Source organism: Acinonyx jubatus, chromosome A1 (assembly GCF_027475565.1).
Source record: "Acinonyx jubatus isolate Ajub_Pintada_27869175 chromosome A1, VMU_Ajub_asm_v1.0, whole genome shotgun sequence".
NCBI classification, from domain to species: Eukaryota; Metazoa; Chordata; class Mammalia; order Carnivora; family Felidae; genus Acinonyx; species Acinonyx jubatus.
In genome coordinates, this window is record NC_069380.1 from 27,086,864 (window position 1) to 27,104,746 (window position 17,883).

Below are 17,883 nucleotides of genomic sequence, written 5' to 3' on the forward strand. Positions count from 1 at the left end.
GTCACACAATGGCACTAAATCCATCTTTTAATAATCACTCTAAATGTAAATGGACTAAATGCTCCAATCAAAAGACATAGGGTATAAGAATGGATAAGAAACAAGACCCATATATCTGCTGCTTACAAGAGACTCATTTGAGACCTAAAGACACCTGCAGATTGAAATTAAGGGGATGGAGAACCATCTATCATGCTAGTGGATGCCAAAAGAAAGCCAGAGTAGTCATACTTTTATCAGACAAACTAGATCTTAAAACAAAGACTGTAACAAGAGATGAAGATGAGCATTAGATCATAATTAAGAGGTCTATCCACCAAGAAGATCTAACATTGTAAATATTTGTGCCCCCAACTTGGAAAAATATATATATATAAATCAATTAATCACAAACATAAAGAAATTTAAAACAATATCATAATAATAGGGGATTTCAACATCCCACATACAGAAATGGACAGATCTAAGCAGAAAATCAACAAGGAAACAATGGCTTTGAATGACACACTGAACTGGATGGACCTGACAGCTATACACAGAATATTTCATCCTAAATCAGCAGAATATGCATTCTTCTCAAGTGCACATGGAACATTTTCCAGAATAGATCACATCCTGGGTCACAAATCAACCCTCAACAAATACAAAAAGATTGATATCATACTATGTATATTTTCAGACCACAACGCTATGAAACCTGAAAGCAACTACAAGAAAAAATTTGGAAAGACCACAAATACTTGCAGATTAAAGAACATCCGACTAAAGAATAAATGGGTTAATCAAGAAATTAAAGAGGAAATTAAAAAGTACATGGAAATAAATGAAAATGAAAACACAACAGTCCAAAACCTCTGGGAAGCAGCAAAGGCAGTCATAAGAGGGAAGTGTGTAGTAATCCAGGCCTTCCTAAAGAAGGAAGAAATGTCTTAGGTACACAACCTAACCTTATACCTAAAGGAACTGGAAAACAAACAGCAAATAAAGCCCAAAGTCATCAGAAGAAGAGAAACAAAAAAGATGAGAGCAGAAATCAATGATTTTGAAATCAAAACAACACACCAGATCAATAAAACCAGGAGCTGGTTCTTTGAAAGAATTAACAAAATTGATAAACCCCTAGCCAGATTTATCAAAAAGAAAAATGTAATGACCCAAATAAATAAAATCACGAATGAAAGGGGAGAGATGACAAACAACACCACAGAAATACAAACAATAATTAGAGAATATTATGAGCAATTATATCCCAACAAATTGGTAATCTGGAAGAAATAAACACACTCCTAGAAACATAAAACCTACCAAAACTGAAACAGGAAGAAATAGAATATTTGAACAGACCCATAACCATTAAAGAAATTGAATCAGTAACCAAAATTTCCCAACAAACAGAAATCCAGGGCCAGATGGCTTTCCAGGGGAATTCTACCACCATTTAAAGAAGAGTTAGCACCTATTCTTTTGAAGTTGTTCCAAAAAAATAGAAGTGGAAGGAAAACTTCCAAACTCATTCTATGAGGCCAGCATTATCTTGATTCCAAAACCAGACAAGGACCCCACTTAAAAGGAAAACTACAAACCAATTTCCCTGATGAACATGGATGCAAAAATTCTCAACAAAATACTAGCAAACTGGTTCCAATAATACACTAAAAGAATTATTCCATGATCAAGTGGGATTTATTCCTGGGCTGTAGGATTGGTTCTATATCCACATACCAATCAATGTGATACACACATTAATAAAAAACAAAAGGATAAGAACCACATGATCTTCTCAATACATGTAGAAAAAAACATTTGAGGGCGCCTGGGTGGCTCAGTCAGTTGAGCGTCCGACTCTTGATTTCAGCTCGGATCATGATTCCAGGATCCTGGGATTGAGCCCCACATTGGGCTCTGTGCTGAGCGTGGAGCCTGCTTGAGATTCTCTGTCTCTCCCTCTGCCCCCATCCCCCTTCATGCTCTCTCTCTCTCTAAAATAAAATAAATAAAATTTTAAAAAAAGAAGAAAAAGGATTTGACAAAATACAGCATCCTTTCTTGATAAAAGCCCTCAAGAAAGCGGGGGTAGAAGGAACATACCTCAAGATCATAAATGCCATATATAAAAGACCCACAGCTAATATCATCCTCAAAGGGAAAAACTGAGAGCTTTCCCCCTAAGGTCAGGAACACAACAGGGATGTCCACTCTCCCACTGTTGTTCAACATAGTGTTAGAAGTCCAAGCCTCAGCAATCACACAACAAAAAGAAATAGAAGGCTTTCAAATTGGCAAGGAAGAAGTCAAAACGTTCACTCTTCAGAGACAACATAATATTCTATGTGTAAAACCCAAACGGCTCCACCAAAACACTGCTAGAACTGATACATGAATTCAGCAAAGTTGTGGAATATAAAATCAATGTACAGAAATCTGTGGCATTTCCATACACCAATAATAAAGCAGCAGAAAGAGAAATCAAGGAATTGATCACATTTACAATTGCACCAAACACCATAAAATACCTAGGAATAAACTTAACCAAAGGGGTAAAAGATTTATACACTGAAAACTATAGAAAGCTTATGAAAGAAACTGAAAAAGGCGCAAAGAAATGGAAAAACATTCCATACTCATGGATTGAGCAAACAAATATGGTTAAAATGTCGATGCTACCCAAAGCAACGTACATATTCAATGCAATCCCTTTCTAAGTAATACCAGAATTCTTCACAGACCTAGAACAAACAATTCTAATATTTGTATGGAACCATAAATGACCCCAATAGCCAAAGTAATGTTGAAAAAGAAAACCAAAGCTGGAAGCATCACAATTCCAAACTTAAAACTGTATTACAAATCTGTAATCATCAAGACAGCTATGGTATTGGCACAAAAATGAGCACATAGATCAAAGGTACAGAATAGAAAATCCAGAAATGGACCCACAGCTATATGGTCAACTCATTTTTGACAAAGCAGGAAAGAATATCCAACTGAAAAAAGACAGTCTCTTCGGCAAATGGTGTTAGGAAAACTGGACAGCAACGTGCAAAAGAATGAACCTGGACCACTTTCTTACACCAGACACAAAAATAAATTCAAAACGGATGCAAGACCTAAATGTAAGACAGAAAACCATCAAAATCCTAGAGGAGAAAATAGACAACAACCTCTTTGACCTTGGCCAGAGCAACTTCTTACTAGGCAGGTCTCTGGAGGCAAGGAAAACAAAAACAAACATGAACTATTGGGACCTCATCAAGATAAAAAGCCTCTGAACACCAAAGGAAACACTCAACAAAACTAAAAGACAGCCGACAGAATGGGAGAAGATATTTGCAAATGACGTACCAGATGAAGGGTTAGCATCCAAAATATAAAGAGCTTATCAAACTCAACACACAAAAATATAATCCAGAGAAGAAATGGGCAGAAGACATGAATAGACACTTTTCCAAAGAAGACATCCAGATGGCTAACAGACACATGAAAAGATGCTCAACATCACTCATCATCAGGGAATACAAATCAAAACCACAATGAGATACCACCTCACACCTGTCAGAATTGCCATAATGAACAACTCAGGAAACCACAGATGTTGGTGAGAATGAGGAGAAAGGGAATAATTTTGCTGCTGATGGGAATGCAAACTGCTACAGCCACTCTGGAAAGCAGTATGGAGGGTCCTTAAAAAATTAAAAATAGAACTACCCTATGACCCAGCAATTGCACTACTATGTATTTATCCAAAGGACACAAAAATGCTGATTCAAAGGGGCACATGCACCCAATGTTTATAGCAGCACTATCAAAATAGCCAAAGTTTGGAAAGAGCCCAAATGTCCATTGACTGATGAACGGATAAAGAAGTTGTGGTATATATATAAATATGTAATGGAATATTACTCAGCAACTAAAAAGAATGAAATCTTGCCATTTGCAGCAACATGGATGGAACTAGAGTGTATTACGCTAAGCAAAATTAGTCAGAGAAAGACAAGAATCATATGACTTCACTCATATGGAATTTAAGATACAAAAAATATGAACATAAAGGAAGGGAAGGAAAAATAATATAAAAACAGGGAGGTGGACAAACCATAAGAGACTTAGATATAAACTGAGGGTTGCTGGAGGGGTTTTGGGTGCGGGGATGAACTAAATGGGCAAGGGGTACTAAGGAGGACACTTGTTGGGATGAGCACTGGGTGTTATACGTAAGTAATAAATCACTAAATTCTATTCCTGAAATCATAATTACAACATATGTTAACTAACATGGATGTAAATTAAAAATAATAATTAAAAATGAATTAATCTATTTTAAAAAAGATGTGTGTGTGTGTGTGTATACACACACAATGGAATATTACTCAGCGATAAGAATGAAATTTTGCCATTTGCAATAATATGGATGGAACTAGAGTGTATGACACTAAGTGAAGTCAGTCAGAGAAAAATAAATTCATATGATTTCACTCATATGTGGAATTTAAGAAACAAAACAGATGAACATAGGGGAAGGGAAGGAAAAATAAGATACAAAGAGAGAGAGGCAAACCGTAAGAGAGTCTTCAATACAGGGAACAAACTGAGGGTTGTTGGAGGGGTGTTGGGTAGGGGGATGGGCCAAATGGGCAAGAGACACTATAGAGGACACTTGTTGGGATGAGCACTGGGTGTCATATGTAAGTGATGAACCACTGAATTCTACTCCTGAAATAATGATTACACTGTATGTTAACTCGGATTTAAATTTTGAAAAAGGTAATTGATTATTAAAAAGGTAATTATTATGAGCAGCAAGATAGCAAGCCTCAATGCACTTTCCAACTCTTTGCTTGAACCAACACTTACTCACAACTGATTGGCCAAAATAAGTTAATGACTGGGCTCAGAAACAAGGGGTGAGATCATCAATATAGTCAACCTACCGTCGTTCCCAAACCGTCTCCTATGAAAACCAATGTCCCACAGATGCCTTAAGATGTTCCAAAAAAGGGTTCTATGGTCATACAAATCTGTGAAACGCTGTGTATTATATCTTCCAGGTGAGTCATAGTCCTCATTAAGTTATTAAAGACTCTGAGAATTCCCATATCTGTTTACCCTGGTTTAATTGTTCTCTGCCACACTCATTTAGTCATGAAACACACTAATCACACAAAACTTTCAAACACAGCTTACCCAAGTATTCCCTGAATCCAAGTATTCATACCAAGTTATGAAAACTCCTTGTAATAGTTACATTATAATAGAGAGATTTGGGTGACCCAGAAGTTTTCATGGCACCGGTAATATAAACTGCTCATGGTAGTTATTTTCTCTATTCCTAGACGAGAAAAGAAAAACAAGAAGAGTTCAGCAAGACCCACAGAAAGAGAATGGCAAAGCTGGGATGCATATCCACATCTGCCTGCACACCCATCATCTTTTTATCTCCCTACCGTCAATGGTGGAATGTCAGGCACCGTGACAAAGGGCAGGGGAGGCAGCGCATGACGATAGTCTAGCACTTGAAGAATGTTTGCTTTAGTCCTGGCTTTGCCACTACATGATCTTGAGCGGGTCACCACCTTCTTAATAGAGTATATTGGAAACACCATTCTTTTTGCTCCCTTGTAACTCCAAGAATCTGGAAAATATTTTGATGAACAGCTCATTGGGACATAAGAATCCTCTGAGGCATTCCCATCTGCCACCATAAAAATGACCTAAAACTTACTGCCTTGTCATTAATCTGGTGCTGAACATAACAGATTCATTTTTTCATCTGTTTATTTCAATCACTTAAGATATTCAAAATATCCTTCCAGCCTGAAACTCTTCCCTTGCCCTTTCTAATTTTCCAGTGAAGTCTCGATGATGTATTCCAGCGAGGGCATATTAATATTCTGAGGAAATACAATACCTGTGCTGCAGACACTAATTTTAGAACATTCATCACTGAGGATGGTTTTCTTCTTCCTGTCCTAATTTTTTTTTTTTTTTTAGGTTGTCAGCCTGTTGGACTACGTTAAGCTAGGTGGTGACTTTCCTTCATTAAACATTTCTTTCCTGAGGGCTTGCCCTTTGTTAGGACTGGCAGGAGGCCCAAAAAGGGAGACCCTAGAGCCCTGGGACGCTCTAACCTTGCTCTACTAACTAAGGAGATAAAACTTCGAGCAATAGGAGACCACACAGAAAGCACCAACGGAACAGCGGAAACAAGGTCACTTTGTCAGGAAAGCTATTTTACTGTCATGGATTCCATCTTGGCTTTACCCCACCCTCGTGCTGAGGCAATAAGGTGAACTGGTCTCAAAATCATTTCCAACTCTATGACCTAATGTCTGGTTTGGGTACAGCAGCACCCACAGCACCACACGAGGCATTCGATGAAATACTTTGTCTTGCGGGCATTATCTAAACTACATTTGAGTCTCCTGTCTCCGGAAAAAGCAGTATGACCCCTAACCTTTTATTGCCACCAGCTGAACAGTACATACTAGGATTGCGCTGGGAGCAGTAACCACCAGAAGTCTCGGCTCCAGAAAGCTGCCTGGATCTGGTTATGGAAGGTTCCAGGAGTGAAGCGGCCAGCAACAGGAGTGGCTCCAGGGGCAGCGGCCAACTTGAGTACAACCCACTGGCCAGTACTCCTGGAGGATATGACACGACATCGGGTTTTCAATAGCAACAATGGCACGAGCTGCCTGCAGAGCTTCTCCCAGGCTGTCTTCAGATTTATGGTGCAGATGCCATATGCAGATATCCTTTTGTAGATATCTGGAAGTCAAGGTTGGTGCCATCTGAGCAGGCTTCCTGCTGCAAGAAATTTCAGGACTTCCTCCTCCTTCATCTGTAGGACCTCAAGGGCTCTGGACATTGTCAAAGTTTCCCTTTAACTTATGACAGAAACTCAGGACAACACTGTGTGGACCCCTCTCTAGGTGATGGGGAAAGGCTCCTTATCCCTATTTAAAGGCTGAGTAAACAGATGCACAGAGATGTTTGTAACTTGACCACGATCACTCCGCTACTCCAAGGCAGGAATGGACAAGTTCCGGAATGCTTTGCTCACCTGCTGGTTCTTTGAAAGAAATGAGAGTTTGGTATTAACCAAGCGCCTCTAGTGGCCCAGAGCTCTCCAAAGTAACAGAACCAATACAAAGGGGACACATACATGGAGAGAGAAAGAGAAGAAGGCCATGTCATTACAAGGCTAGCAAATTCAAAATTTGTAGGGCAGGTCAATGGGCAAGTAATTCAGGGTGATGTTGCCATCTTGCCACTGAAAACTGCAGAGCAGGCCAGCGGGCTGGAAACTCAGGCAGAATTTCTATGTGGCTGTCTTGATGCAAATTTCTTCTTCTTTGGGAAAGCTAACTTTACCCTTGATTCCTTTAGATTGGATGGAGAATAATATGCTTTTCCTGAAAATCTGATTTAAACATTAATACGCCTAAATAATATCTTCACGGCAATACCGAGACTAGTGTTTCACCAAACTCTAGAGCACTAGACAGGGCACAACGACCTATTCGAGTCGACACTTAAAATTAACCATCACCCCCAAGAAACAAGAGTAAGGCAGAAGTATTGTTCTTAGCATCCACTGAGTGATCAAAGGGAAGCTGGCCCTTTCAAGTCCAGCAGGAAGGAGGCACGGCGCTCAGTGCATCAAAAACAAGAACAAAGTAGTGGGAAAGGCACAAAGTGGATTAGCACAGAGACTAGAAGAAAAGTGTCGAAAGCCAAGCACATTCAGAGAAGGGAGGCAGAGGGGAACGATACCCCTGGGTAGGGGCAGCCCATGACACTGCAGGAATAAGCCAACCAATATGGCTTCCTTCCTTGAAATACATGCTTGCGAATTAGATCCGACTTGTTTTAGATAAGTCTCCGTGTTAACAGATAAGGTGTGGCACAGTCATGGAAATAATGTGGTTTTAAAGAGCTCTGGAAACCTGCTTCCCATCTAAAATTCCTCTTCTCTCATCCCGAATGGCTTTTAAGGGTGTTCGTTGATGGTAAGCACATGAACATACGCGCTGAGCTCTTGCAAATGTTCCATCTAGAGACAAGCATGTGGGGCCTGAGCACAAGCTAACAAGCTTTCTTTGCAAGAGGGATTTCCACTGCCTACAATCCCTTCTCGTGCTGTCTGCATCCCTGGCTTGGTTTCAGAGATTTTATGTTGTTGAGGTTTTCTTGGTTTTGTTTAATATGTTTTTCCCCTAATAAAAATGATTGGTGGAGAGAGGTCCTGAGTGCTGCAAAAATACATTGTAGGATGTTATGTATTAAAAACTGGCTTGGGATCCAGGTGTCAGCTTCTTCTTCCAATTCAGTTTGGAGCTAGTTCCAATGCTCTTTGCTATGTTCAGACTGGCCTCTGGAGAGCAAAATGTCCATGTGTAGTGGTTTTGTGAAATGCTTAAGTGGTACAAGAAAAAAAAAAAAAACCCAAACAGATAAAGGGAGATGACTCCGTTGTTCAAGAGAGAGATTGTAATCCCAAAATACATTCCCATTTCTCTTCCTTTGCCATCTGACTTAGGGCACTGAAGTACTCTGTGCCTCAGTTTATCCACCAGCAATACTCAAATGGCTAATAACCTTTGTCTGTCTTCTTCCTACCTAACAAGTCATAAATCAGGATGCTGGAACACTTTGTAATCTTAAAGAAATATAAATCAAGCACAGTGAAATATAGAAACCATCAATATCATCACCTTCGGTCAAAAGCAGGATTTAAATTCCAGGCTCCAGTGATAAAAGGCCAGTGGGTGGATATGCTGTCAGTCGGCCCATAGCTCTTGTCTCCATGTTTCACATGTTCACCTTCAGATCAACGAGTCTTTAGTGAAAGACGGCCTCACAGTACAGTAGCATTGTTATAATAGCAGATTGACAAAAATGGAGACAGATGGCTACTCAGTAGCAGGTTTTTCAAATGAATTTATTGTTTATGAAATGTGCTAGATTGATGGCACCCGTGACTGAGTCTGCCACTTAAAAGGAGAGATCAAGGGGGACAAGGACAATGACCCGGGCAGCTTCTCCCTAATTCCCCTACCCAATCTCAGGCAAGAGGCTTGGGCTAGCTGCCGACTCTCCAAAAGGGAAACAGTATTTGGACTCATGGCGACACCCACTGTGGAACAAGAGAACAGATGCAGCCCCGTTTATTCCTCACGTTGGCAGAGAAAATGCCAGTGACTGCCAGTTGTGTGAGGATGGGAGAGAGATCAGGGCCCTTCTCCTGGTTATTGTCTTGTGTTCATTTCTTGGGAAATAGCATGGGGCAGGGGTTGAGAGAATGCATTCCCCCAGATGGGAGCACCAAGTGAATTGGTAATGTACACAGTCATTACAGCATAATGGTTAAAGAGATGGGGACTGTTCCCATCAAATCCCCCGAGGTTTGACAAGTTCCAACCATCATTTCTTCCAATTTCACACAATCTTTAGCCAGTCCTCCCAGGCTTCAACTGAGTTTTACGATGTCCTTCTTTCATAACATCAAAGGATTTCTGCCAATCCCAAATGGCCCAATTCTGTTTTCTGAGCTATTTTCTTGAAGGAGGCTCCAATTTCAGTAAAAGACTCCAGTGTGGTACTCTCCCTTGGCACTTTTGAGGCACCTCTAGCACCTTTTGTCAGGCACTGTGAGTCAATGCCATAAAGAGAAATCACATCCCAGTAAAAGTGACTGTAAACGAAGGAAAGCTAGGTCTTACAAGTGCCGACCTGCTGAGAGCTCCCATGACGTTCCCTCTGCTGGTTGACCTGTTCTGCTGTCCTTTTCCTGACACACAAGGCCAGTGTTGAATAGTTTATGATGGTAACCTTAAGAAACATTCTGGTTTGATGCTCAAGAGACAGAAGGCATGTAGACCACGCACTATGAAGCCTCAAATACCACCCCCCGCCATAGTCCCCATCTGAGGGGCTCGCCATACGCGGGACACTGGCCCTGATACGGCCCAGTACAAAGGTTCTACATGCTGTGCTGGGGCCTCTGCTGGAGGTAGCCAGCCAGTCCAGTCAGAGCCCTTCTTGAAAGGCTGGACAGTGGGATCTACAGAGAGAGCCATCGGAAAGGAAGGACTCCAGAAGCCAAGAGATACTCCCAGACCAGGCACCAAGCAGAAACTGTGAAGCTGGTGGAGCACAAGAAGTCAGTCAATGGGAACAGCAGAGGCGGACCACAACTGCTGTCATCCCAGTGATGGAGCAGATCAAGGAACAATCTCTCCTGCTCTCCTAGCTGAGTGACCTTGCATGAAGCCTGGCTCCATGGCTAATGAGCTGGTTTCCAGTCTCCCCAGCTTTCCCCGTGTACTTGGTGTTCCTTAACTGACTTCACCTCAGTATGCCTGCACACTGAACCTCCTGTTGCCTGCATTGCACAGGCACCTAAGCAGGTGTCATCTCACTGCAGCCAGGTGAACTAAATGTGAGGGTCAGTGTACCCACCTTGATGTGGATTTATAACAGATATCTTGAGCGCTAGCGAATCTCCTAGGCAGTGTGCAGTTAGAGGAGGATTTACCGTGCACTTCTTTATTCAGGCATTCAGTAGTCTTGAATTCCTACCACGTGCTAAGCAATGTGCCGAGTACTACAGATACAAAGAAAAGTTAGAGGTGGGCGATGGGCATTGAGGAGGGCACCTGTTGGGATGAGCACTGGGCGTTGTATGGAAACCAATATGCCCATAAATTTCATATTTAAAAAAAAATCACAGTAATAATAAATACAGCTTTTAAAAAAAAAAGTTAGAAAGGGATCTCAATCTCAAGAGCATTCGCAGAGCTTGAACTAAGTCCCCCGTCAGAGATTACGGAATAAACTCCGCTGTTCAAGAAACGCTGCCATTGCCAATGAACCAACATAAGCACAAAAGGGTTTAGCTGTACCACCAACCGAGAAGAGAAAATTAGAGTTAAACGTCTAAAGCAAATTATTGAAAGGTTGGCTCTTCGACTTGAGTCCCAACAAAAATAAAGGATCAGCAGAAAAAAGATGAAAACACTGAAATAGCGCAGGAACACTGTCTTGTGGTATGTTTCTGATACAAATGCAATTCTAACCTGCCCAAATTTGGTCAGCAGGTGGGAGAAAGAGGGTCACGTACGTTCCTGTTGAGATTCAGGGGAAGCCTGGTCAAGAGAAAAATACAAAATGACTGCTTCCCCTGGGAATATTCTAAGGAAGGAAAGAGCTGCTGTTAGCGTCCCCCCCGCACCCCCCCACAACGCTTTTGTGTAAATTAAAACAAGATGTGTCCTCTGGGCTGACAAAGACCCATGCCAGCGCTTGTGCCTGGGCAAGCAGGGTGTACGATATATTTCTGCCCTCATCTCTCCTCTCCTCAAGGTGTCCTTGTGCAGTCAACAACCTACAAACCTTTTACGTGGCAGAGAGAAGGGAGGAAGCAGAGACAGAGACAAACAGGGGTAAGAGAGTCATGCAGAGAGAAATAGAGACTGAGACGGAGACCATGAAACAGAGAGGGAAGGATGAAAAAAGGGAAGAGGAGGACAGGCAGAGAAGGGAGGGAAGGGAGGATAAGGGGACACTCACAAGAAAGAGTGAGACACAAAGAGAGAGAGAGAGAGAGAGAGAGAGAGAGAGGGCCAGATGTTTGATATTTGTTTCTCCACGGCCATTCAATGCTTGGTAGTGATGGAGAAACCAAGCCACGTAGCTTCTTTAATACGTTCCGTTCAGTTTACATCAGCACACCTGTCTTGAGGGCTGACTTGTGATGCACTGTGGTTGAAGCTTCGAAACAAATCTGGATGACCAGCTCCCCGTCCTAAGTGGCCTACTGCTGGGGAGAACAGAGACTAAAATAAAATGTCTACCAACCACTCTGAGAGCACCAAGGCACACATGATTCATTCTGACCAGAAAGACCCATTTCAGGCAAGGTACTGGAGGTCTCATAACTTCGTCAGGCAACTGAAAAGTCGAGCCTTGACCAGAACGAAGCTAACCACCCGACCACCTCCCCCAAGCCCTCACCAATCAACCAACCAACAGAACCCTTGCCTGTAAGGCACATATTACTGAGACGGATAGTTGCCGGAGGCTTAATAAAAGTGCCAGATGCCTCATCAAGCATTTTTGAGTATCATGGTTTTCTGTTAAAAACAGAAACAGCTGATCTGATCCAACTCCTTCCACTAACACCACCACACACACGCACACAAAAATCTCTCTCACCTACCCCATCTGCTATGTGGACTGATTTTGGAGATTCCTTTGGCAGTCTGGGATTCAAGAATCTTGGAAACATTTTTGGTTCTGGGGCGCCCGGGTGGATCAGTTGGCTAAGTGTCCGACTTTGGCTCAGGTCAAGATCTCACAGTTTGTGGGTTTGAGCCCCGTGTTGGGCTCTGTGCCGACAGCTCAGAGCCTGGAACCTGCGTCAGATTCTGTGTCTCACCCTCTCTCTGCCCACCCCCCCACCCAACCCCGCGCCCCTGCTCATGCTCTGTCTCTGTCTCTCAATAATAAATAAACATTAAAAGAAAAAAGAAACATTTTTGGTTTAAGATTCTCCAAAAACACCTTAAAATAACCCTGGTCACCGTCAGTCTGGTTCCTTAACTGAGGAAATACCTAACAGCCAACTGAGAGCTAAGCCTTATGCATCTGAGTCCAGAATTCATTGATGTCTGCAGGAAGACAGACACTGTGAAAGGGAGGTGTGCTAAAAATAAAACCCACCTGCTGCATGCTGTTGTCACAGCTAGTGCCCCAAAGGTCATGTCCTCTTTTTTTTTTTTGGTTCTTCCAAGCATTCATTCAACACATATTTACTAAGTCCCTGCCTGAGTATTAAAGACTGAGTCAGACTCTACAGATAGAGCAGTGATGAAGAAAGAGGTAAATCCTGCCCTCCAGGAATTTCCAATCCCATTATACAAAGAATGACATGGTTACATAATGATTTAGTAAGCAGTACTACATAGTAACCACAAGTGTAACTGAGCCCCAGTACAGGACTCTAGGCAGGCATGCGTAACTGAGGTATCTGAGATATGAGAATAGAAGACAGGTCAGCAAGACAGAGCGTTAGGAAAGAGACCAGGATGACAGAACAGCCACGTGGAAAGCATTGTGGCCAGCTGGCTCCCACCCCAATCACGAGAAGTAATGGGGAGGATGATGGAGGGGTTAAGTCGTTGGGGTCCGGAAGGCCAAGTGAAGGGCAACCTCTGTCTACTGTCCTTTAGACCGGGTCATGGTTTTGCTCTTGGTCTCACTTGTCAAAAATCTAGAAACACGGGAAAGAAATACCTTATCTCTAGTGCGTGAGCTGGCTACGATGCATAGATCCATTCTAGAGATGCCAACATAAAGAAGTTAACTCCTGAGTTCCAAACCACAGGACTACACGAGACTCCAGTAGCCCTCTCTACTTCCCGGCTCCAAAGAGAGCTGCTGCACTACCCAATAGACCCTTCTGCTTCCGCTGGCAACAGATTCCATAGCTTCCAGGGTCTTCCATTAGCCTGAGCTTTCTGACAGTTCCCCTGAGGCTGCCCTCCTGCTCTGTGGGAATGTTCACATCGCCATTCCTTCTGAGAAGGTTAAATAGCACAAATGGCTTTAGTATATCCTTTTTTGGGTCTATACTCCTGCCATTTAATCGTTTTAATTCCTTTCTTATTCATTAGCAAAGGGAATGTTAGGAGAGGAGAATCCCGGAATTCATAGAAGTTTGAGTGATAGCCCTTACAACATAAAAAGATAAAAAAGTATTTCAATTCTCTTCACTTTCCTTTCTCTAGTCAGATTCAACTAATGGCACACCATAGAGGGAGATGAGGTGTTCCTTTAACGCTTACAATATGCAATTTGGCCGTCAGAGTAAGAAATAGGCAGAAATCTTTCTGTTTCTGAGATGGCTGGAATTTGAGGTGCAGTGTAGTCCAGAGATGAGTTCTGCTCTGCATTTCAACTCTGTTTAATCGGCAGTGGTGGTCGGGAGCAGACTCTTGATGATTCTGAGACTATTCTGGTCTCGGCAGGCAGGTCTAGTTGGTCAGCCAATGACAGGACTTGGGAGTAGTGAGTCACAGCAAATGTGACACACATTTCCCTACCCTGGCAGAGGGCTTAAGAGGGTTCACGAGCTTTTGAACTAGACACCTGCAGGTGAGTTCTGGCTTAGCTACTTTACTAGGTTATGATCTTGAAATTGAAAGGTCATAGAAGATCAGAAGATCATACATCAGATCTTCAAGACCTCATCAGATAGGTTGCTACCATCTACTCTGACCAGGGGGACATTTTCCCAATCACCACCATCCTCTGCACACACACACGGTCACCCAAACAATAATAACCCATATTTTATTAGTTTGTGGCCCCATCTGCCACTGCAGGATCACCCGCCCTTTGGAAATTCTTCGCATTTCCAGTCTCCACAGGGTAGGTCTGTTTCTGCCAGTGACATTGGTCTGCCAGGCTTTAGGGATACTGCCACTGCCAGAAGTATCCCATTTCCCTCCAGAATTCGAAGCAGTCCCCACCAGTCCCGCTATTTGTCTCACGGGTGCAGTGGGGACCGTTGCTACTCTATCGGGTAACCCTTCTTAGTACTGAGCTGTGCTGCGATGTGCAGTGAAATAAGCATATTAGGTAGAATTTTAAGAATGATCCCCCATGACCATCACCTTTATGTCCCTTCCCTTTTGAGTGTGTGTGGAATCTGGAGACGGTGAGGAGACGTCACTCTAGAAACACTCTAGAAACACTCTAGAAACTTGTTACCTTACAAGGCAAAGGAAAAATTATCCAGGTGGGCCTAATTTAACCTAATGAACCCTTTAAAAGCAGACCATTTTCTCCAGCTCATGGCACAGGGAGAAGTCAGAGAAAGATGAAGCACCAGAGGATTTGATATACCATTGCTGGCTTGCAGACGGAGGGACAACATGGGGAGAAAGGCAGGTGCCCTCTAGAAACGAAAGGTGGCCCTGGCTAACAGCCAGAAAGAACACCAGGACATCAGTCCTTCAACCACAAGGAACTTGATTCTGTCAACAGCCTGAATGAACTTGGAAGCAGATTCTTCTCCGGAGCCTCCAGGTAAGAGCCCAGACTGGCCAACACCTGCCTGGACTTCGGACCTACAGAACTCTTGAGATTATAAGTGAGTGTTGATTTAAGCTGCTAAATTTTAGTAATGTGTTGCAAAGAAAGATGAAACTAATACATGGCGAAAGGGGAGAAACAGTTCTCTCTATTCAGTAGCCCCACAGCAGTGTTCTTGGGCACCCAAAATTTATAGTTTGGGAAAATGTGTCTTTCTGATTTCCAAGGGTCAGAGATGTACCCAATGGGCATTGGGCCCAACGGTAGTCATTACTCAATCTTTGAAATTATCCTTCTTAGCTACTGGTTAACACTCTGCAGGCCTTATTTATAATGAGCTCTTGTAGGAGACTTCCCAATTCCATGTTGAAGAGATGTATGGGTAATTTCCATTCATTAAACAGTGAGTGCCTATCACCTGCTGAGCTCTCTTCTAGGTTCTGATGATACAGAGGAAACACATCAAAGTCTTATCTCTCATAGACCTTGCATTTTCATGAGGAGTAAAGAGACAAACTAATACATAGCTATGTCAAGTGATGCCAAGTGTTACAAAGAAAAATAAAGGAGAGTAAGGGGATTAAGGGCAACCCAGGAGTGGAGAGAGCATTTTATACACAGTGGCCAGCAATGGCCTGACAGGGGAGCCATTTGAGCAGTTAAAGGTGAGCCATGCAGATAGGTGAGGCAGAAGAGATTCTAAGTGTGCGGGTGCTGAGGTGGGAGAGTGCTTGGTATAATCTGAGGACTGACATTGCTGGAGAGGAATGAGCAAGGAGGAAAGAAGAAGAAAATGAGGTCAGTGAAGTATCAGGGGCTAGATCATGGGGGGGCCCCGGGGGCCACTGAAGAACTTTGAGTTTTGCTCTGAATGAGATAGAAAATGTTGGAGGGATTTAAACAGAGGAGTCACCATGGGACTTGCATTGCTGTGGCAGAGAGGAGCCAGAAGGGAGAGAGCAACTTAGTGGGCCGGTGAACTAAGAGGTGATGGGGGTTTGCTGGGGAGGCAGCAATGGAGACACCGAGAAGCTGCTAGATTTTGGATTTATTAGAAGGTGATGTTGACAAGATTTGTGGATGAGTTGGATATGGAGTGTGAAGGAAAGAGAAGAATCAAGAAAAATACATGCCTATGTCTGAACTCCAGCCGTGGATGTGACTTAAGTTCCTTCCCAGGAGATACCTCATGCTATCAGTTCTGTTCTACCCGCTCTCCGGGTGCCATCCCCACATTCTAGAAGCCCGGTGGTTGTGATGTCCCGGCTTAACTTGAGATCCTTGCTTTGGTAAATAAAATTCTGGACACAGCCAAGTTTGTGTTGGGAGACAAAAACCCAGGTAAGGCGAAATCTTCCAAGGAATAAAGATCCTGACCTAGCAATCAGCCTGTACCTTGTTTAACACAAAAAGACAGAAAATACCATGGCATTTTCGTTCCACAGCCCCTAATTCCAACAGACTTATGCATTTTTCTCCAGCTCATAAGTATGGTGTTAAATCTCAGCTTGAGTGTGAAATCTGGAACCCAGTCCTAAGACATCCTGGGTACCAGTTAAAGAACTGGTCCAAGCAGTATTTTCTGGGCTCTGTAGCATTTCAACCCAATCACTGCTTTTTGTATATGAACAGAGAACAAGTCCTGGAGTTTTCTTGGCATGAAAACCACATATGGTCTCTACATGTAGGGCGTCACTTTATAAATAAGAAGTGTTAATAAAAGAAAACCTTTTATACAGCTAAAAATAGCTAGTTTAGACAAGATGGTGTATACCCATTCTCCTGACACCCCTACTAAGTACAAGTATAAAACCCAAAAATGATGGGGCGCCTGGGTGGCTCCATTGGTTAAGCATCCAACTTCAGCTCAGGTCATGATCTCATGGTTTGTGTGTTCGAGCCCTGTGCTGGGCTCTCTGCTGTCAGCACAGAGCCTGTTTCAAATCCTCTATCCCCTTCTCTCTGCCCTTCCCCATTTCGTTCGCACATGTGTGCTCTCTCTCTCAAAAATAAATCAACATTTTTAAAAAATGGTGCAACAGGCACCAAAAGATTGCAAAATGTGGTAAGGAGGAGCCCAGCTGATTTGGGAATCCAGGACCTGAGGAACAACATCTTGCTCCCCACCCCAACTCAAAATAGGAAGGCCATCCAGACACAGAACCCCCAATCTCCAACCTAGCAGCAGAAGGCCTCCCAGGCTATTCCTCCCTGGAAAAGACAGGAAACCCTCTGACAACAAAGGAGGATCACTGGAAACCCACCAGAAATGGCCAGGAAGCACTCTCCTTCCTTGCAGGCCTCACTCTCCTTTCCCTCCCAAACATACCCAGAAACACATAGCAGGAGAGAGCGAGCTGCAGTAGGTAGCCAGTCCTGCCTTCTGAGACTCCCCTCCCCCACCCAGGGACAAAGCTGATGGGAGAAGGATGAGAAAAAGGGGTAGTCACAGAAACCGAGCTGATAGAAAGAACATGAAAAAGGCTCATTGAAAACTAAAGAGCTGAAACAAACTTTAGCTCGTAAGTGATTCTGGTATTTTTACAGCGAAGGATTAATAGGATAAGCTGGCATATATGGTGGGATTGAGCCGTGGAGCCAATAAAAAGGTCTCTGCAGAAGATTTTATCTAGAAATTGAGATGTCCAGGTAGGGTTGCCAAGCAGTGAAAGCCCTTAACCTTGGCTTTATATTTTAAACGCAGGCAGATTGAGGTTAAAATGAAATACACAATTTTATTGGTATACAGGAGCAAGAAAGGGACATTGGTCTGTATAAAGCTCTAAA